At 44.2% G+C, this 23221-nt stretch overlaps 1 protein-coding gene across 4 annotated transcripts in view; it reads left to right on the plus strand.

The window, feature by feature from the left end:
* TENM1 (teneurin transmembrane protein 1) overlaps positions 1 to 23221 on the plus strand; it is a 2006416-nt gene that overhangs the window by 447068 nt on the left and 1536127 nt on the right. The window lies entirely within an intron of this gene.

Below are 23221 nucleotides of genomic sequence, written 5' to 3' on the forward strand. Positions count from 1 at the left end.
TCAAAGAGGATGATCTTTTTGGATTATCTTTTTGGATGATCTTTTTGGCCTCAAGATATGATATGATATTTCATTTGTATCAAGCTCATACACAAGTGTTTCAAGTGTCACAAGATAGACGATGCCCTCAAGGCAATCAAAAGAGATACTTTCACTGCTCTGTCACTCACATCTTTTCAGGGAAGAAATACTTTTTGTCCGATTAGGAGTGTCTCAGGAAGAGCCAGATCCTCCACCTCCACAAGAGGGAGTCAAACTTAAACCTATCAATGTTATCAAAGGTGCATGGTCTATGCATCTGAATCACAGGAAGTACCTAAAGTTAATGGGACAAAGCACCCACTACCAGTTTTTGTGGATGTCTTTTGGCCTCGATTTGGCCCCTCACAGCTTTAAAAAATGCCTAGCGGCCATAGACACAGACCTACGAAGGCAGGGTCATGACATCTACCCTTATTTGGATGACTGGCTCATAAGGGCATCGACAAACACCAGGGCTCAGGAATCTATCTCAGAGTTGGCGCATACACTCCAGACCCTTAGCTCAAAGATAAAACTACAAGAAATCCTTTCTGCAGCTGTCTAAAGCTTTAACATTTCTTGGGGCACAATTCTGAATGTGGGAGCTGGCAGTGAGACTGTCAGTAGAGAAGTGAACATGCTAACTTCTCTGGTTTCCACCTTGGCATCAGGCAAATGGATGTCAGTATGCTGGTGCATTCTGGTGCATTTGCCTTCTAGGCACTATGGGCCTCACTACGAGTCCGGCAGTAGCCGTGCTGGTAAAACTGGCAGGCTGCTGCAGGACTGGTGATGAATTACCGCCACCTGACCTGCCGGAATAACCGGGGCATTACAGCCCTGGCGGTCCAGTAAGTCAGGCGGCAGCAATTGTTACTCCCCATTCCCATTCGAGTCACATAGGGCTCAATGGGAATGGGGAGGACAGAAGCACCGGCACTGTGCGCAACAGTGCCAGTGCGTCCATCAAAGTCTGCTGGCAGGTGCCGTTCTGCCCACCACGGTCAGACCTGATGGGTGAAACGGCACCCGCCAGCAGACTTGTAGTTTGTCGGTCCGGAAAAAATAATGCCGGTAATTTACCGGCATCATTGTCCCCAGACCGGAAAACTTGTAATGAGGCCCTATGTCATTGTGTATTCCACTGATATCCAACTGAAGGCTCCGCATGAAGCCTCTGCAAGCATTCTTAGGGAATCCACTACAGGAACTGCGTCACCACAACACTCTCATCACATATGCATCTATGTCGGGCTGGGGAGCCCATTTCGACCAACTATATGTCAGGGGGCTCTGGGCGCAAAAGAGATGATGCTCCACATCAACATGCTAGTGCCAAGAGCAGTGAGATGGATCCACAAATCCTTCCTTTCTTTGCTAAAAGGATGCATGATCTGGATTCTCACAGACCATACCAGGGAAGAACAAGGTCTACGACTCTGTCCTATGAGGCACAGCGGGTTTAGCACTGGGTCATCTCCAACTGCATGCTCTAGCAAGTATTCCATCTCCCGGAAGTGCAGAATAAGGTTGCGGACAGCCCAAGCAGGCCAGCCAGTCAATCTCATGAATGGGAGCTCAGCAACAGTCAACTTGAAAGAGTGTTCCGGCTAGGGGGGGGAACTCATCCATAGACCTCTTTGCCACCAGCCGCAACACAAAGTGTATATTGTGTGCCAGCAGAAGCCCACAGCAGGGATCAAGGGGAGATGCCTTCTCCTTTCCGTGGATGAACCTGTTTGCCTACACACTCCAGTGAATTCTGTTCATACATTGGACAATACAAATGATAAGGGCACATCCGTGCTCACTCATCTTGATTGCTCCCAACTTGCCACATCAGATGTGGTACTCGGATCTTCTTCAGCTGTCAGTGGACCAACCAATAAGGCTATACAACCAAGCAGACATCAGATTCAAAGACCACAGCAAAATCATGCACCACAAAATGCAGTCCCCAAAGTTGACAGCGTGGCTCCTGATATCGCAGAATTTTGATGCCTGGCCATTCATCAAGATTGAAAAGACATCCTTGCAGTGGCCATAGCACCCTTGACAAACCGTTCATATAGATTTAAGTGAACTGGATTTGTGCATGGTGTGAGAAACAGCAAGCAGTTCCGCCACTCACCGTTCAGCTGGAACATCATCTGCTATATCTACTCTCTCTGTTTAGTGACAGTCTGGTTAAGCATTTCCCAAAAGGCCTTTTTTTAGTTTTCCCTCCAACAAGGAAAGCTCTGCCGGATTGGAGCCTGAATACAGTCCAACAGGACTGATGAGAAAACCTTTCGAATCACTAGCCACAGCAAACATAAAATATGTTTCATGGAAGGTCACATTCTTAATGGCTATCACGTCCGCCAGACCATTGTGTTGCTTGTTTTCATTCAGAAGGCCCCTTCCCCAATTGAAGTTGTGTATCATTATTTGGATGTTACAAGAACCATCAAGTACTACATGGACTGAACCATGTCTTTCAGACGTTCAACACAGTTTTTCGCAGTGCTTGGATCTGCCAACAAATGTAAAGTGCTATACAAACAGGGGATCTCTAGGTAGATCACATTGGCTATTTCTTTCTGCCATGCAAAGGCAAGCAGACCATTTGTTAAGCTGTCCTATGTTCATTCTCCAAGGGTGGGAGTCCCGCACACAGACATTTGCCATCCAGCGACCTGGGCAGTGCCTCACACGTTTACAAGGTACTACTGCCTGGAAGGACAGCACACAGACAGGAGAGCCATCCTACAGCATCTGTTCCAATAAGGTAGGCATTTTACCTGCTTACAACCACACGTTATTTTACTACGACATCTTCTATTCAAAGCATGTGAATCTGTGAAAGATCCAATGCTGGAGAAGGAGTAAGTTGCTTACATGTAACTCTTGTTCTCCAGCATTGGTATCTTTCATAGATTCACATGCACCCTCCAACCACCCTTACAAGGTAAATTGCTCAGTATATAGCTAGCCAGCATGACTGGTCAGAATCTGAAAAGTGGCTGTAGAGAAGGGGCTAACTACTTGATGTCCCATTGGATGGGACCAAAAGCACCCATAAGGAGGGAGATAGCCTACAAAATGGACAAAGATTTTTATTTAGACATGTCAAACAAAAGTGTAACCAAGGATTCACAGCTTGACACGAGGGAATATTCACAGCATGTGAATCTATGAAAGATACCAATGCTAAAGAACCGGATTTAGAGGTAAGCAACGTACTCCTTCTATGCTCTTTCACTGGCTATCCCACCTAATTATGCCATCACCAGATGCGACCGTACCGCCAGAGGTGGAGGAATCACATTCATCTACAAAAACTCACTACAACTTAGAACACTACCGAATACTAAATTGGAAACCGCAGAGCTACTCTCGGTCAAACTCACACTATCGGCCAACCAAACGGCCACAATCCATCTAATCTACAGACCACCTGCCCCCTCCACCTCCTTCGTGGATGACATCGCCACTCTAGTACTTGACAAAGCGAAAACAAACTCTCAAATTATTATCCTTGGTGACCTTAATTTAGGTTACCAAGACCCTAATGACCCAGTGGCACCTGACCTTGCCAACACCTTAACAGATCTAGGCTTCTCTCACCACATACAAAAACCTACACACAATAAAGGGCGAGCGTTAGACTGGCTTAGTGACACTAATTGCAACATCCGCCTTCTCTCTAGCGTTCCCTGTGCTTGGTGGGATCACCACATCATCACCTTCAGCATCGAAGCAGCCTTACCACCAGCGCCTCTTGTCGCCCCAGCTACCCTCACCAGAAACAAAAAGAACATAACCACAGAAAAGCTGCTCCCCCTCATCCTCCTCACTCTCAATAATGCCGCTGACTCCTGCTCTGACCCTACTATTTTAGCCAACATCTACAACCAGTCAGTTCTCACAGCCATAAATTCCATCGCCCCACTCAAACTTAGAAGACCCAAACAACACGCTCACCTAAACTTGTGGTTGACACCGCAGCTCAGAGTGCTACGTAAAGAGAAATGTAAAGCAGAGTCACGCTGGAAAAGTCACCCCTCTGACACACACAAGGACAGCCTCATATTAGCCACCCTTAACTATAAAGAAGCTCTTCTCCAGGCCAAAAAAGACTCATACAATAACCGCATTGCCTCAGCACAATCAAATACTAAGGAACTATTTACAATTCTCAAGGAACTAGAGTCACCTGTTGCCCCCCCGACTCCTGTCCTAAAGATAGCAACTTGTGCACTAACATCCAGACAGCACTTATAGGTAAAATGTCCACCCTTCAAACTAAAATCAGAAATAAACAAAAGTCAATACAGTTGGACCAACCACTGTTCACACCCACACCTAGCTCCCAACACCAAGCTAACCCACCTGCTAAACCATTCACCTTCTCCCCTCTCACCATCCCTGAAGTAGAAGGAATCATAAACAACCTTAAACCGTCTGTCAAACTAGAAATTATATCGTGCCTACTATTGCTATGAATATATATATATTGGCCTACGCCAAGCTGCTAACAAGCTGCTTATAAACTACATGTGAATAAACTCGCATTGCAAGGTCCTGACCTTAGAAACCATGTAAACTGTCATTTTCGGTCAAGCCGCCATTTTAGGTTTTCTTGCTCTATAAAGTCACCATGTGAGCTAAAATGGTAGCCTATGTTATTCAGAACAGAACTTGATTGTCATGACCTCTGTACAGCTAATGTATAACTTGCCTGCAGGCCACTTGTTAGGGTCATGAGCTGAGACCTTGTCCTTCTGCTGACCTGTGTGCAATGGATTACCTGTATCACCGAAACTGATCTATAATTGAATGAGAACACCTGCTTAACTACATTGTATAAACTAAGTCCTGCATTGTAATGTTATGCCTAGAGCATACATTATTACCATTTCTTCTTGTTAATGTATAAACCTAAGATGAACTAGATTTGACCTGGCAAGGGACCCTGGAGCAGTAACTTATTTATGGAATGGTTAACCTGCAGAAAGGCTGGACAACAGGCTGGAGAAATGACTGTTTCAATGAATATTTGCACTCACTGAGCACACAGAACCACGCCGGAGTTCGCTGTGTTGTACTAAGGGTCGATAGCTATCTGAATTTTGTTCTGTTCTTTTGTAACTGGATTCAGTATAAAATAAAGTACTTTGTATGTTCCTTTGTAACCTGTGTTTGGTGTGTTTCCCTTTTGGTTACCCTGCCTCATATTATTTCCTTGTTTTCACAGTTGGCGCCCGAATAGGGACCCTCAAGATTGATGCCGGATTATTGAAGGTTGACGCACGCTATCGGACCGGGATCGGACGGTGTGACATAACGGGCCCGACTGAACGAGACCCAACACCTCAACAGCGCTGCACAATCCGTTCCCTGGACGATAGCCGTGTGGTCTGAGACGGCATCTTGACGAGGGTCAATTTTTTGAGGCGGGCAGATTTGCCGAAATCACCATACACAAGGTAAAATTCGTTAGGTAAGTCCTTTGTAAACCGATCGGTCCTCCATAGGTTTGGTCAGGTGAGTCGTTACCCGACTCTTAATTCAACCCTGACAATTTGAATTTGGCGCATTGTATCTGCAGACACAATTATTGACCAGGTAACACCGAGTATTTGAGAAATGCCTGGGAAATTGTCTAGCTGCTTTAGGGCATTATTCCGCAGCGATAGACAATCTTTGGAATTTAGCCGTCCGGCACCACGGGAGGGGTCACCGGCATGTACTATGTACTGTAAGCATGGCATTGGAAGTGTAGTATTTAATAAAATTTGGCACATACAAACCAGACATGCCTCCGAACTTCAGTGGCCAGTCAATGGTAGTATTGAGATCCCTCGTATTGAATATTTAGAGTCAGTCTTGTTAAAAAAGAAGGCCAGACCTGCAGCATTTGATGTTTTGCAAAATTGGAAAAGAGAAGCGTTGCAGCAGCTTAAAAGTAGGGAAAAACATGTGCTCCGTCATAAAACAAATGCTGAAAAGGCGTTGTTATATGATCAGGACAAACAGTCTGAGTCGGTTAGGAATATGGACAGGGCTTTCTCACTCGGTATTCAGAAAATCTATCCTTCTAAATATCTTCATGTTTCTGATGAGTTTATCGACAAATTGTTAAATGAACGAAGGCCTGGTGCCTCTGCACCACCTCCGTATGTTCCTCTTCCTCCTGCTGTACCTCTTCCTGCTGTTATTCCTGCTCTTCCTGCTCAACCTATTGTTCCTATTCCTCCGGTTGTTGTTCCTCCACCTGCTCCTCTGCCTCTTCCCATTGCACCAGTAATAGTACCTCCATTGAATTTGCCTGCACCCTCACTCCCAAGTAGTTCTGTACCGCTTGTAGTTGATGAGGGTGCGGGGTCGAGGATTGTTACTCGTAATACTGTTCCTACAGAAAAGAAACAGGATTTGTTTGCATGGGCTAAGCATTGTATGGAGATAGATGATCGAGCTAATGTTCTTGCCACACTTTCTAATATGGATAATTTTCCTGAGAAAAATGTTTTCATTGAAGGTTCAGGGATTCATTTATGTGTAATGTGGGGTAAATTAAATAATGCAGACCTCCCACAAGGGTTGAGGGACCTGAATACTTTAGCGTTTTCAAGAGACACTGTGCAAAAGGTACATGAGCATGTTGAGAGGATATTTGAGTATAGAAAGGAGTTGGAAAGGTTACGGAATGAGGATGACGAAGAAGAAAGTATGTATGTACAGAAACGATTTCTTCCGTGTCGTAAATCGACATCTGAGGAGGCGCGAATTTGTACAAAAGATGCGATTAGATGGATTTCAGACATATCGATAACTCCAGTTGAGGTATATGACACATACAGTCAATATACGCTAGAAATGCAGCGGAAAGTGATACAGGTAATGGTAGAGTACCTGCAGGATGAATGTTTAAAGAGAAGGGTTAGTTGTCCCACAGAGTTATTGAGCATTTATAAGAGAGTTTTTTCACTTGACACTTCTTCAACTGCTTTAGCGCTCGACTTAGCTCTGTTGCTTAGTAAGCGTTCGGAGTTGCCTACATCTCAGTTGCCTATGAGAGAGGTTCCTCCGACATTTGTCCCAAAGGTTGAGATTTCTGCTAATGCTGCAGCAGGTACACCTGCTGTGGACATTCCTGCACATTATGTATCGCAGTTTGTTCACGTCCCGTTTTCACGACAGGAAGTGAATACTATTAGACAAAATATTCCTGACATTAAGACAAATCCGACAGGGTTGTATAAAGAGATAGAGTCCGTTTTGCAGTCCTCGGTGTTTACCCTAGGCGACATTGATTTGCTATTCACTGTACTCCTGCCTGTAGATTTGTGGAAACAAGTTAGAACTATAGACGATGTACCAGGGTTGGGAGATACATGGGCTAACATAGTTAGGCTTGATGGGGAAAGGCCAGCTGGTGAGAGACCACCTCAGGTGATACTAACTTTACCTGACAGAATCATTGCAAAACTGAAAACTATAATCCCCGAAAAGAGAATTATTTGGGACAAGCTTACGGCCTGTGTCCAAGGAAAATCTGAGGGTGCCACCGAGTTCTTTAATCGGTTCGAACAGGTATTCTCAGATTTCAGTGGACAAGACTTAGGCACAGAGTCTGGGAAAAGATTATTTGTGGACAAATTTGTACGTGGATCGCTGCCTGACATCCAGTCACAAATTATGTCTTCTGAGAGCGCTTGGCAGGCGAAATCCCAATCAGAAGTACTGCACATGGCTCAGTACTACGAGAACCGTGCAATAATGAAAAAGATAGAGTCGAGAAGAGAAAAGGTGATTTGAAGACTAAAGTATTGTTACAGCAAATTGTTAGAGGCCCCAGAGGGGGTAGTTCGCAGATTAGAGGTCAGTATGTTCCACAAGGGAATGTGCCCTTGGGTCCTGTGAATATTAACCAGTGTGCCTATTGTCGCCAGGAGGGTCATTGGCGTGCACAATGCCCCGTCCTTTGACAGAGGTCGAATAACACATTTGGAAATATGGGTAGACGATCCAGAGGTCGCCCGGGTGTAGGGGGCCCTGGTAGAGGCCAGTTTTCGCAGAATCCCCAACAACCTTTTTCACAGGATAATCAGACTTCGAGTGTGGATACTAGAAACATATTTGATCATCCTTCTGCTGCATATCTATCTGAAGAGCTTCCTTTTGATGATATTTTGTTTCGTTAAGATTGCCCGAAGCAGGGTTTGGAACCTACACCTATTCCCGTTAATCAGAAAGGTCCCTACGTTGAAATGGTTGTGGGAAATAGGAAACATCAATTTTTGATAGACACTGGAGCACAGAAGTGCTCCATTGATCATTCTCGGGTTCCAAACATTCCACTGTCAGGGCAAACCAATGTTTCTGTAGGGTTTTCTGGCACACCAGTTGTGTGTCCGGTTTCTTCACCGGTACCTATTTCTTTGGGTCCCTTTACGGACCGCTGTCCATTTCTCTTGACTTCGAATTGTGGAGAGAATTTGTTGGGGTTGAATCTGTTGAAGGAATTAAATGCGGTAATTCATTGTTCTTCTGATGGAGTGCGTTTGACGATTTCACCACAGCAATGTTCTGTTTTGCAATTCTTGACTAGACCTTTGCCGCCAGAATTCAGTAATGTACCAGAGTGTTTGTGGGCAGTTCATGACAATGATGTCGGTGTTTTGCAGATTGAGCCTGTTAAAATAGTTTTGAAACATGAAATTAAGCTGCCCCGTATTCCACAGTATAAGATCTCAGTTGAAGGCGAGCAAGCTTTGAAGAGCATTGTTTCCGATTTTGTGCATCATGGGGTGATTGAGGAGATTGCAGGAAGTTTGTGCAATAGTCCGATTTTACCCGTGTACAAAAAAGGTGATAATGCAATTCCATTTTGTTTTATAATTGATTTACGTGCCATTAATAAAGTCGTCGCTCCGCAATTTCCAATTGTGCCTGATGTGACGACAATATTAACCATGATTCCAGCTACGGCTACTCACTTCAGTGTTGTGGACCTAAAGAATGCTTTCTTCAGTATTCCTATACATGAGGATAGTAGATACTTGTTCGCATTCACCTTAGGGGGACGCTCATTCACATTTACTCGTGCACCTCAAGGTTATACTGAGAGTCCTAGTATTTATAGTGGGGCTTTGAAAGAGCAGCTTGATACCCTTGGATTGCCCCCTACTTGTACGTTGCTTCAATATGTTGATGATTTGCTTTTAGCCGCTGACTCTGAGAGCTCTTGTAAAGAGGGCACTGTGTTGCTGCTCATCCATCTAGCTAAGCATGGTCACAAAGCGTCGCTTAAAAAGTTTCAATATTGTTGCCAGGAGGTCGCCTATCTGCTGTCAAAGGAGGGAAGAAGATTGACACCTGAAAGAATAAAACACATTTCTGGCATGTCTGTCCCAAATACACAAAAGGAAGTTAGAGCCTTGATAGGTATGGATTCTTACTGTAGGTTATGGATCCCAAACTTCTCACTAGTGAGAAAACCGATGTTGGCCTTGACGAAGAAGGGTATTTCTTTGCCATTGCCATGGAATAGGGAGCATCAACATTCATTCGAGTTGCTCAAGACTGCATTATGTTCGGTGCCAGTTTTGGGCACACCGAACTATGAGAAGGCCTTTGTGTTGTTTGTGCATGAATGTGATGGATGTGCTTTGGCTGTATTAACGCAGGAACATGGAGGGAAGAATAGGCCATGCGGTTACTACTCTTCCGCCCTTGATCCTGTTGCATGCGCTTTGCCAAGATGTTTGCGCGCTGTCGCTGCTGCTGCTGCGTCTGTAAAACAGAGTGAAGGAATGGTCCTAGGCCATGATTTAACCCTGATGCCAAGGTGACCCTTGCCCAGCTTCCATCATCAAGGAAGCTTCACACTACCTTGCCCCTTTTATCACATCGTTCATAAATGCCTCTTTCAAAACGGGTATAGTCCCTGCCAACCTCAAGGATGCGTGGGTAATCCCACTACTCAAAAAACCATCCCTTGACCCTAACATCCCAACCAACTTCAGACCAATCACCACGGTTCCGTTCTTGCTTAAGATTCTTGATCGCGCAGCTAACCTGCAGATCCAAACTCTTAGGGCTAAGGCAATTAGGCTTCCGCCCCAAACACGGCACTGAATCTGCCTTGATCGACCTGAAAACTCAGATGGAGACACTAAAGGACAACGGGAAGCTTGCGCTACTCCTTCTCCTTGATCTCTCTGCGGCTTTCGATTTGGTCAACCACCGAAAACTTTGCCAACATCTCAAATCTGCTGCCTACTTTTCTGACTCTGCTAATGCCTGGATCCACTCATTCCTCAGCAACAAATCTATGCGGGTATACTCACCCTCAGCATCAGCAGACCCCTCTCCCATTCTCTGCGGTGTCCCTCAAGGCTCTTGTGTATCGCCTACACTCTATAATGTATTCACCAAGCCCCTCTTCGATGTGCTTGACTATCTGGGCGTATCTTACACTAACTACGCGGATGACACCCAGATACTCATTCCCATTACTACACAGCCGATACCAAAGCACTAAATGAAGTCTACTTGGTCATTCAAGCCTGGTTGGATCAACATGAACTTTGCCTCAACGACGATAAGACGGAGCTCTTACTACTATAAGTCCTTCACGATTAACGGCAACGTCATCAAGGTCTCCAAAGACACCAAAACATTAGGAGTTTATCCGGACTCCACACTCTCCCTGAACAGACAAACAAATGCTGTTAGGTCGGCCTCTGCCTACACATGTAAGCTTACCACCTGCAGACCATTTCTGAACACTCACAACTGCACCACATTGGCCAGAACACTCATCATGTCCAAAATAGATTACTGTAGCACGCTCTACCTAGGGACCAGTCAGACTAACCTCAACAAACTTCAAACTATTCCGAATAATGTCATAAGGGCAGCTCTCAATATCCATAGACCGTCCCATATCTCTACATTTAGATCTGACCTACGCTGGCTCCTGGTAAAACAAAGAATTTCCTTGAAGACGCTAGCCCTGACCCACAAATAAAAGAACACAATAAAATGGCTCATTGAGAATGCTATGTAACTGCACCTGCTATAGATTTGCTACTTTGTTAACGTCAACTTCATGATGACCTGCTGTCTGCAAACCGTTTTGTATATGTACCCTACCTCCTCACCTCCACCTGTGGAGCTAAGAGAACTGTTTCTACTTTAATCTGTACAGATATAACTTCTGTAACCATTTTTGTATATGTACGTCACTGCCTTACCTTCACCCTGTGGAGCTAAGAAAATTTGTTTCTCCATGCTCTGTATTTTTGTAACTTCTGTAACCAAGCTGTAAGCCCTCTTGTCAAATGCGCCCTGCTACCTCAGGGTCCGGCGTGCACAATAAATAAACAAACAAACAAACAAACAAACAAATGCCTGAAAAATGATGCCCCACCTTACCACACATCGCGTCTTGCACTTCACTCCTCATCCCGACCCACTAGGTCAGCCCAAGTTCACAGCCTAACCCTGCCTAGATTCAAACTCCAAAAAGCGGGTGGTGTGAGTTTCCCTGTCCTAGCTTCCAAACTGTGGAATACTTTGCCAACGCACATAAGAACTGAACCTTCCTACCTAATGTTCAAGAACAACGCCAAAGCTTGGCTGTTCACCCAGATAGCGTAAGGTTCCCCGCTAGCCGGTCCCTTACCTGAAATATATCTTATCTGTGTATATATGCCTCACTGTATTGTTCACTACTTGTACTCTGTATTTATGTACTACCAGCAAATCTGGCCCTTTGTATATACTTTGCTGTAACCTGTATTTAAGATTTTGCACCCGGTTGCTCATGGGCCTGGTGCGCTTTACAAATAAACAAAACTTCAAACTTCAAACATCCTGCCCGAGACTCAGTGCTCTGATCCCCATTGCTTCCTTCCCTAGTTGTTTGTAGATCCCTTGCTGCCAAGTGCCCATCCTTCCCTGTAGTGAGCTTCCTGCTACCTTTTTCTCTGCTTCCCTCACTGGGTTTTTCCCCCTGTGATTGTAAAGCACTTTGTTGCTTCCCAAAGCTAGGTCCGTGCACAATAAATACCCTAATAATAATACTCCTGCCCCTTTTTCAGACACACACACACACATAACACAACACACACAAACACTCTAGCACAATTTCTGTTTCTCTTATGCATTCTGAGACTTGCAGTCTTGCATTTATAATGGTAAAAAGCAAAAACACAATTATCAATATGCAAATAAAAGCAGTACTGGATGTGCATTATAAATGTTGTTGTTGTACAGAATGTATTAAGTACACCATATGCCCGAAGGCACCTTGGCGCTCCTCGCAGAATAGTTCAAAGGTTCCCTTTTATTGTAGAAAAATGTTGTCTTTAGAGCTTTACAAAAGGTAGAATGAGCAACTGTCGCTCTAAGAGTAAGAGTAAGAGAATTCCAAAGACCTGATGAAGTAACCAAAAAAGAGCGCCCACCAATTTGGCAATACCGAACCGAGGGGATTGACAGAAGACAAGCCCCAGCCAAGCACAAGTCACAGCAGGGGCCATAAGGGTGACATTTTGCCAGGAGATATTCTGCTCCTAGGCCATTAAAAGCCTAGTGGACCAGGTGAAGGTCCTTGAAATGAATATGTTTGGCCACCGGAAGGCAGTGCAGCCCCTGAAGAACAGGGGAAATATGCAAGCATGTTGGGGTAGAGGTGGCCAACCATGCGACAGAGTTCTTCGGAACTTGGAAGCATTGCAGAACATAAGCAGGATGGGCAAGAAAAAGAGAGTTGCAGTAATCAATCACAGAGATAATCACAGCGATAACCAGAGCAGAGACTACTGGTGCCCAAAGATGTGTTGGACCGAAACGAAGAACTGGACTGAGAAGTTTCAGTTGAAAATAGCCCAGTTGACAGATAGAGCTCACCTGAGGTTCCATAGACAAGGATGACATAAGCTTCACTCCAAGATCTTTAACAATCAAAACCGGTATATTGAAAGCACCCATAAGGATGTAGATAGCATACAAAATGGACAAAGATTTTTATTTAGACATGTCAAACAAAAAGGTAACCAAGGATTCACAGCTTGACACCAGGGAATATTCACAGCATGTGAATCTATGAAAGATACCAATGCTGAAGAACAGGATTTAGAGGTAAGCAACATACTCCTTCTATGTTCAAACACCCTGCCCGAAAGTCAGTGATCTGATCCCCATTGCTTCCTTCCCTAGTTGTTTGTAGGTCCCTTGCAGCCAATTGCCCATCCTCCCCTGTAGTGAGGGGAGATGCTCCCTTTTTAGAGGCAGACCAGAAATCAGCAGTCCAAAATAAATGTATACATATATGTTTTGTAATATATATGTATACAAAGAGAAAGTGGGGAGAAAGGAGAACCAGAGTGATGTTACCTCTGTGCTGTACCCTAAAATTCATAGTACCTTGTGATCTGTGATCTTGGGCACATAACAATGAGAATCGTCTGAACGGGGAGAATGCAATGATCACAAGGAACTATATTCCATAACTATCCAGTAGACCTTGTGCATACATTTCAATACCACCATTATGGCTATGGATAATGTGGCTCCTAATATTTGCCATCTATTGCAGCTGGTGAGGCTGATGTTCAAACTGGAGGAAAACAGCTGGATTAGCCTGTGTTTAAAAAGATTAGCATACATTTTTATATATTTTATTTATTTGCATTTTTAAAGCGCACACACAGCCCGGGGGCATCGAGGTGCTGTTACAGAATTTGTTTTTGTTGTCTTAGTTGCATATTTATAACGCACTTAAATACCAAGAGGTTTCTAAGCGCGGACCCAGGGATCGAACCTGTGTTGCTTTGTGTTGTCTTGCCATACACGCTCCTCAGAAGGAATGCTCTGCTTATGTAGTGTTGGGGCAATACAGTCAAGTCACACTACAGTATGGCTCCTTTTGGTTATGGTGATATGTGTGTATCTATTATGCTATGCTGTGCAATAACCATAGATGTGCGTGTAGTGCTTCCCTTACACCCTCCTCTCAAATGGACTACTGGAAAATGTCTCGAGTCACTGTAATCTGCAGACTTTATTTTGTTGTGGGTGACTCTTGAGAGGAGGCCAAAGTTCACATTCCTCACCCCCTCTCCCCCTAGTTGAGAGGAGACCAAAGACCACATTCCTCCCCCCTCCCACAAGGAAGACTCCTGCTTAATCTCTATTTGTAGCACTCTATTTGTAGCACTCTATTTGTAGCAGTGTAGCATACCTTCATTAGCCTTTAGCATGGCAAGAGACCATCCGCTGGCGGGAGCAGTAATAGTGGGGTTCACAGACCTCTGCCGTCTCCAGACTAATGAAACACTTGAGTATCGGCGCGCTATAAATAAAATATCATATCAATGAGCCCGCTAAGCCCAAAAGCCGTAATGAACCACACCCTCGTCCATGTCCTTGTCCCAATGGTTGCCTCGAACAAATACTCTGCAAAAAAAATGTACCTGTACAGATATAACGTTTCTGTAATTTGGATCACGTTATGGCCTCATTCCCAAACGTAGAAAAATTGAAGATTATGGGCAAAATTCATGGCACATTTAGCACCGTGCAAAATGACTTTGCACTGCTAATAAACACGTTTCACTGGGCCTAATTCACAGAGATGTCCAAAGTGTATTTTGCAGAACAAAGTCATGTTGCGCCAAATTCACACAAAAAGCAGTGATTTAGGCCCATTTAGTGCAGTGAAGAGAGTACTTTTCCAGTGCAAAGTGACTTTGCACCGCACAAATACACTTTCAGATTAAGGGCCTAAATCACAGAAGAGTTTCATAATGGCAAAGCCCCATTGGAAAATGCTCTGTCAATAATGTCCTAAGTGAGCAAATGAAACATAATGCAACTCGCCCATCCAAATGTATGTGATTTTCGAGTACAAAAGCATTGTAACCACTGGGTCTCTAACTAGTACTAAGGACAGCATTTAAACAGGGCCACCTGCAAAAAAGGACAAATTAAACATCCATTTGCATGCAAATGTACAGTTTATAAAGACTTTATCAACAATAAAATGATCCCAACAAAACAAACCGCAATGATTGACCCTTAATTATGAAGATAGAAATGTACCCGAATGTTTGGACCCCTACTCTCAGAGAATGCAGGACCAAACATACAGGTACATGATGCCAATGTACATTATAGCTATTCACAAAGGACTGATTACAAGTCCACACGAAAACTTACACCTGTCAAACAGGCATGTGGTTGGTGTAATATTAAGGGACAGCATTGGCCCAGCATGTCTGGGAATTGTGGGTGTGTCAAAGTAAAGTAAATGGGAACTATGAACCCAGTAGAACTATGAACCCAGTAGAAACTGTGGGCCTGATTCATGGAATTTTTTTGCATGGTTCAAAGTGACTTTGCACTGCCGAAAAAGTGACTTTGCACTGCTGTAAAAGTGACCTTGCACTGCTGAAAAGTGACTTTGCACTGCTGTAAAAGTGACCTTGCACTGCTGAAAAGTGACTATGCACTGCTGGCACACACCCCGATTCATGGAACTGTGTATTGTATGTTGTCAGGCCTATGATTGTGCATCAGGGCTGCATTTACCTCATCGGTTTCCAGCCAGACCATAGGTACACATGCGCGATTTTGGCAACTTTTGGTTTTCTCCAGAATGAAAGAACGTTAAAGAACGTTCACTGCACAAACATATAGTTCCGAGGATTCTGGCGTCATCGCACACAGGTGCAGCAGCTTGGCTGACGATGCTGTCCTCGTCAAGGTCCCATGAAGTAATGTGCAGATACCGCTTAAACCAGTAAGTAAAAATAATTCTCCAGCGCTGCACGAAGGTCTAACTGCCATATTTCGGAGTCCTCGTGAAAGTATTGCATACTTGTTTCAACATAGCAATCGAGTTTCATTTCTCAGAATGCACCTCATTCATTTTAAATTCATTGCAAGGAGATGTTCCTGGCAACTTTTAATCAAGAAGCGGCTGCAGCTCATTTGGGCGAGGATCTTCAAACCTCTCTCAATGTCGCTCTTGCTGTCATCATTTCTCACTCATTTCTGAGCCTCTCTTTGGGAGCACTGCATTTTCCTGTCCAGAAAGCATTTACCTCGGCATTCTCGACGCTTCTGCTGCAAATGGCACTGATTATAACAGTCGTGAGTGAAAACATGTTTTTTTATACTTTCAATCACTGAGAGGATCCAAAATGTTGCGAATAATCTAGGAAAATGGAAGCCATTTTCTGAATAAATGAATCCGAAGAGCCGAAATGCTTAAGAAGACACAATTTTTACAGGAGCCTTTCTAAATGTATATTGACAATCTCCTGCAATGTTTTCTCTGAATATTGGCCAGAAACGCATGCCTGGGTCTCTGAAGAAAGCCTGATTTATTTTTGGGAATTTATAACGTTTTATTTATAGCAGCACTATCACTGGAAATGCAGTTTCAGAGCACTTGTCAGTGTATATGACTTATTTCCTTACTGGGGGCATGGGGGAAGCTTGGGAGTGTGAAGGCCTGAGCTGGCCCGACCTGGGTATCTCTATGATACACTTGAGCAATCTTCCAATTTGATAAAGCTCGGGCCTTGCTGTAAACGCAGCAGCAGAGCACCTCGCAGAACACGACATAGGAGCATCTCACACATGCGATGCTGCAGATAGAAAAGTAGCGGCTTTCATAGACGTGCCATTAACACACACATAAGAACACAACATGATTCCATTCTCCCGGTGCAGTAACTGAGCAAAGTGCATCTATCTGCTCGAGGGCTTTGCCTGGGCAGATTCTCACAAACTGCTGAATGTGTGGGTTAAGTCTGCTCCAGGTCAGGGGGGATCCCTGATTCACAAAGGGGTACGCTATGATCTGTGGCAGCTACTGCAGTGGACTTCCCAGCTGATGAAAACATGCATTGCTTCCAGGGGTCTTTGCTTACCCATGGCCAAGGGTGTTGCTAGGTCTGGAAAAGATCTGGGGCTAAACTAATGTTGGGACTATCGGGACTCAGGGCTAGCTAGACTTTTGGTTGTAGCTCCGAGCTTCTATCCGGGGCTACAACCAAAAGACCCAGGGATTCCTCTGCCCATGGCAGTATTTCAAAGCCACAGGTTGAAACAATTCTGCAGAGCATGAGCTTTTCCATTATTGCTTATATTTACACCAAGGACAGGGGTGTAAATGTAAACACCTACTATACGATGACAAGCTCACCACTGCAAATTCCCCATGTAGATAGGAGGTTGACCACATCCATGCATTCAGGGTGGTTCCATTGCCAAACGCCTGTCGGTGTCTGGACTTCGACCCGCACTTATGCATGGAGGTGTCAAGCAGCCTCTTGCACCTGCAGCAAGCCACACTGCCTGCTTAAAGTCCTTTTGTGAATCAGGGAGTTTTCTGCGAAGACGGTGAGTGGAGATACACAACAGAAATTGTTTTCTTATGAATCAAGCCCAATATATATTACGTAGATGTAGGTTAAGAGTAGATAACAATACTAGATGGCATATTGTACAGTACATATTATATATTTCACATTTCTACAATTTTGGGAATGGGACACCAAGTGAAGTGGCAAAATGTGGGTTTTAATCAAAGCTCCATGTGAAAAAAGACATGCCTGGCATAACCAAAGGAAAAGCAGAAGGTTCAAAGGTCCCTTTCACATAAAAAAACAGGATGTTTAAACACTGACACAAAAACGGCTTTGCATGTGTATTTGCAAGTTAAAACTGGAGGGCCATGTACAAAAGGCCTACCTGTCATTACCAAAGGAAAAGCAGCATTTTAATCCACAAAGGAAGAAGAAATTCAAAGATCGCTTTAAATTGAAAAACAGTTTTTTTAAACACTGACACAAAAACTGCTTTGCATGTGTGCTTGCAAGTCAGAGCAAGTCATGAGAAAAATGTTCCCCTGCTAACGTGAGGGAAAAGACATGGTGCATGTTGACAAAAAGTAATGTATATCATGTTTCGCTTCAAATACCAGCAAACATTTGAAAAGAAAACCCCACTTTGTTTCCATGAAATAGTTTCTGAGGCCTGAGGCAACATCTTTGCTTGCTGTGGGACAAATGTCACGGCAGACTCCCCCCATGGAAAGGCTGGTTTACACCCCCCCCAGCTATTTTACAACTAGAATTAAATGTGGCCTGCCTTAAAGGTGTTGTCCCTGAAGGCTGGGCTCTGTGCAGAGAAAACTGGCCTGGCTGGTGCATCCCCAGAATGTAGAGAAGAGGTGAAAAACAGCGGCTACAATTAAGGGGGGCTGAACATTGAAAGAAATAAAAGAAATGGAAGCCTTTCAGATCGGAAAAGTGGTCCCCTCAGGATAAGAGGACAGGCCTCATGACATCAAAGGGCCGGCCTGGCTCATTATCTACAGTGGGGGATCTCTGTGTAGCAAATGCATCCCCTATTTACGAGCTGAAACCAACTTCAAACAACCAACTTCAAAGAGATTACTGCCTTATTCTTCCAGAGGGCCCTGATATGCAGCTTGCTGTCCTGATTTTTTTTTAAAGGTTTCTATGTATGTAGAAGTGAACCATTTGCAACCAAAATGTGGGGGAATCTACCAAACTTGAATTATTTCCGTTTATATCGAGTGGGAGAGGCAAAAAAGTGTAGATCCTTAGCCTATTTAACAAAAAAATATTAATTTCATTAATTCCCTTTGGTGGAAAAATACGGGGTGATTTTTGTTAAAATTCAAAAGTAACAAAGCTCACTTCCCAGTGTACGCTGGAAAGCTATAGCCTATCATTTAATTGGGTAATCCTTTTTGTCCTGTTGTCCCCAACTTCTTTAAGGAAGAGGGGTGTCTTTGGTCTTAAACAAGTCCAATCTTTCTGTCAGACTTCGCCAGCTCAGACCAAAGTAGGGTAGGGGGGTCTGAAAAACAAACCGCTTAATCAGCCTGTGTTCATTTTAAAGCGAAAGTGTAGGTGAAATAATAATAGCTGTATGCATTTTCCCAAATTTGTAAAAACTAAACTGCTAGCTAAGGGTGCAGGAAAATCGAAATTGCACAACACTACATTTGTAATTGTTTGTGTTCACTGAGCAGCACTAATTATTACTTAAATTGAAATTGTGATAAAGTACTGTGAGTTGTGTGTTTCCACAATTATCAAGGATTCTGGATACTCAGGGGAAAAATAGGGACTTGGATAGACGATCTCTCCAGGTTCAGTCATGGAGACCTCCAGAATGCATCCCTTTATTTCCCTAACCAGGTTCACTCCAGATTTCAGTCTTCCTTCTGGTCTAATTCCTCTCTGAGGCAATGTTGGTTCTCCAGCAATGCTTTCAGCAGTTCCAACTCAGATGATTTCAGATAGCTCCAATTTTTATAGTGAACGTCCCCTTAATGCATCTAGACCGCACCCACAAAATTGCTAAATGTTCAGGTCCCAGCTTCTTGGTTCTTGATTTGGATTGGACCTCTACTATCCTCCTGTTTTGTCTGATTGTTCCCTTTTAGTTACTAGGCTCCATTCTTGTGAGCTTATGACTCCAACCACTTCAATTGTCTTCCTGAAAAAAGTTTACAGTTGCATAAAACATAGATATCTGAATTGATCTAACCATGTCAGACTTAATGAAATGTGTGTGGTATCGGCACAATGTTGCAGATTTGAATGGCAGATTTGTGTAATTCATTCTAAAAATATAACAGTTATAAACACAGTATTTTCTATAAAGATATTTAATTCAACATGCTATCATCTCCCCAAATATTTGGTTTGTCACATTTTCCGGGAAGCTATCATCACATTTCTGCTTATAAGTTTAGTTCTCAGGGTCAAATTTGTATCAAAGTGTTCTCATCAGATAGGTATTCACATAAGCATTTCAAGCACATTTGAGTGATGTGTGTTCACATTATGGTTCCCAAGATAATCAACAATATGAGCCTTAGTAAACCTATGACCATCCCAAATTACATACATGATTTTAACTTTTAAGATCTTCACATTTCTTCTGTGCAAGAAACTTAACATGTAGTTTAGGCCATATGCTGCTTTGTTGACACTGCATGCTATGAAGTCTTTAGTTCCTTTCAAAGTTAATAGTAGGGCCATGGGTCTGCTTATTTTATCTCACACTTTTTCCCTCTTTTCTAGGAAAGTTAAATCAGTGTGTTTTTCATTTGCTGCTATGTTAAAATTGGGCTCTTTCCTCTATCCCTCTACCTAGGTTTTGTCCCTCTGTCCAGATAACTCACTTCTAGGTGTCATGCCTTTTGCTGTATACTGTTACCTATTCCTTTCTACCTTCTTAGACACTTGACTCTAGATTGTTGCCCCTGTGTGGTTGTTGTTGGTGTCATGCTCTGCAGTAACTCCCTCTCTCCCACTTCCTTCTCTCTCCACACTCTTCCTCAATGGTGCTCTCAATCTCCCCTATCATCTTTAATTGCTATTCTATCACCTCTCCTATCCCTCTGTCAAAGTCTGGAAGGAATACTTTCAAGAAGGATCTCTGGGTCTCTAATCCAGGCCTGCCCATCACTGACACCTAGGTCAACGTGTCTTGCAGGCAGACTTTCAATGACATATTCTTTGTCATTCCTTCTACGGACCTTTGGATTCCACTAATGGTCTCTCTGCCCTCCCCTTTGCCTTCCTCTCTAATTATTGTTGGCATCTGTTGGGAGGTACTCTTGGCATCCTTCCTGTCCTCTAGGGTCATCATTAATGTCTACCTAAATGGCACTGTCATGGTCCAGGGCTCTCAGCCCAACCTCCTCCTTCTTGATAGGCATCTTCTGTTTCTCATCAACTCTGCCCCCGTATCCTGCCAATCCTCTTTCTGCCACTCCTCTGGCCCCTCAGCCACCTCCGACGGGTGTACCACACTCCTGTAACCCTCCTCGGAAGACCTTCAAAAGTGGCAACCTGCTCCACTTAGCTACCTTCTACTGTCGTTCTGCTGTTAAACACTCCTATGGCATTTGCAACATCCCTGAAGACCTAAACCTAGACATGGTTCACAGTCAGCTCTGTCAAGAGTTCTGACACTCTGCTCTGTGAGGGTTACAAGGTCCTCTCTAAAGCTAGGCCTAACCGGCCCTGCTACTATCATACCCACTCAGGCCTTCTCCTCTTTTGAATGCCTTGTCTGCCGGGTTGGTGTCTCTCCTGGCCTCTCTCTGACTATGGCCACCATCCACAGGCCCTCTGGCCATATCTCCCATTTCCTCTCGTACTGGGCTGACCTCACCTCGTTGCTCCTGGCCTCCGCCTCCAAGCTCCTCCTCTTCTGAGATTTCAATATTCACATTGATACCCCTGCTGATGTGGCCTTTGGGCTCTTTCACAACCTCTGTGACTCCCTTTCCCTCTCCATTCTTCGCTCCAGTCTGACACACTCAGCCAGATACACCTTGGATGCACTTATCTCTTTAGACATCCCTATATCAAATCCTCTCTTTACTCCTCGCTCCTGGTCTGACCATGCTCAACTGTCCTCTCAACGAGACCTCCAGGGTCCCTGGCTAAGCCCCCACACACATTACAAGCTTCCTTCTCCATAATTTGACATATGCAGCGAGTATCAGTTGCCACATTTGCCACCACCTTCACTCCCCTTCCTACTCTTTCCACTGACTCTCACTCTGACTCAACCCTTGCTAACCTTCAACTCTCCATCTCCAACACCCTTGTCATCCTTGTCCCTGTCATGAGGATCTGCATGAAACATGCCTCCAATTGCAACTCCTGGCAAGACTCCGACCTGGCTGCTCTGAAACGCAAGTTCAGAGCAACTGAGCGGAAGTGGCAAGCTTTAAGCATTTCTTTTGCCTGCAGTACTTTTTGCAATAGCATTTCCATCAATCAATGAAATGTATTAATACAGGGATGGGCATGCATGATTCCTATTAGCAATGGTTAGGAAATTTATAAACAAAAAATTATTTTATACATGTTTTTGATATAACCATTTTGCATTATTATTGAACTAAAAGATTTGTAAGGTTGATATTATGCGAATGTGTTCTATATTTTTATAATGTTCTTGATTAATATTAAAATATGAAGTTATAACTGGCCACCTGACTGAACCTCCTCATTATCCACATCCATTCTATGATACGAGTATTTAAATAATTTTAGTACTTTTCCATGTGACTTCCTTCCTTTGGTCCTTTATGTATTTTGCTCCCCAGGTCCATGGTATAGGGGACACCCATCCTTTTTGCCAACCTCTGACAAACTGGCCTGCCACCTGCTCCAGTGGCAATACAGACTCTCCATCTGCTCGGAGAAGAGGGCCTGTATCCAAGCCTGCATCTCTGTGGCCACTAACAACATGGCTGAACTTCAAGGAACTCACCAACCCTACTGCAGTCTCCATTTCTCCTCTGCCTTCCTTGGCCCGCTACAATTCTCTGACCTCTCACTTCATTTCTAAAACTCAGGGCATCCTGTCCTCACTCTCCTCTACTCCACACCCTTTTCGCTAACCTGCTCTGAAGCCTCCTTTGGCCACCAGCTCCTCCCCCCTACTACTCTCCTTCTTTTCTCCCATAACACCTGATGAAGTTTCTAGACAAGCCCGCTCTATCAAAGTCTCATCCAAACAGGTGCTCCCCTGCTCCTCCAGAAACTATCAAGGACAACATTGTCTCCCTTTCTCCAGCCTTGGCCGGTTTCTGCAATCACTCCTTTGCCATGGGATCCTTCCCCTCACTCCTCAAGCACTCCCTTGTGTACCTTCTCATCAAAAAGCCTTCTGCCGAACCATCCTCTCTGGCAAACTACTGTCCTATGTCCATTACCCCCTTCCTGGGTAGACTGTTGGAGAAGCTGGCCATCTCTCAGCGTATCCACCACACTGAATCTGCAGGCTGTCTCCACAACCATCAATCTGGCTTCAGAGCTGCCAGAGGCACGGAAACTGCTCCCCATGAACACCCATGAAGACTTGATCTCTAATCATGATTCCAGCTATCCTTTTGTTCTCATCCTTCTTGACCTTTCCTCTGCCTTTGATATGCTCAACCATACAACCCTTTTAAATCAGCTCTATGATACCCTTGCCATCATGGACCTGGCACTGGACTGGTCGAAATTCGTCCACTTGGACCGAACTTCCTAGGATCAACTGGACCCTTTTCTCTCCACCATCTCAATCTCCACCTGGGCCCTCAGGGCTCTATCCTCTCACCCTGGCTGTTCAATATCTATCT

This window comes from Ambystoma mexicanum, chromosome 5p (genome assembly GCF_040938575.1).
Source record: "Ambystoma mexicanum isolate Mex_15411 chromosome 5p, UKY_AmexF1_1, whole genome shotgun sequence".
NCBI classification, from domain to species: domain Eukaryota; kingdom Metazoa; phylum Chordata; class Amphibia; order Caudata; family Ambystomatidae; genus Ambystoma; species Ambystoma mexicanum.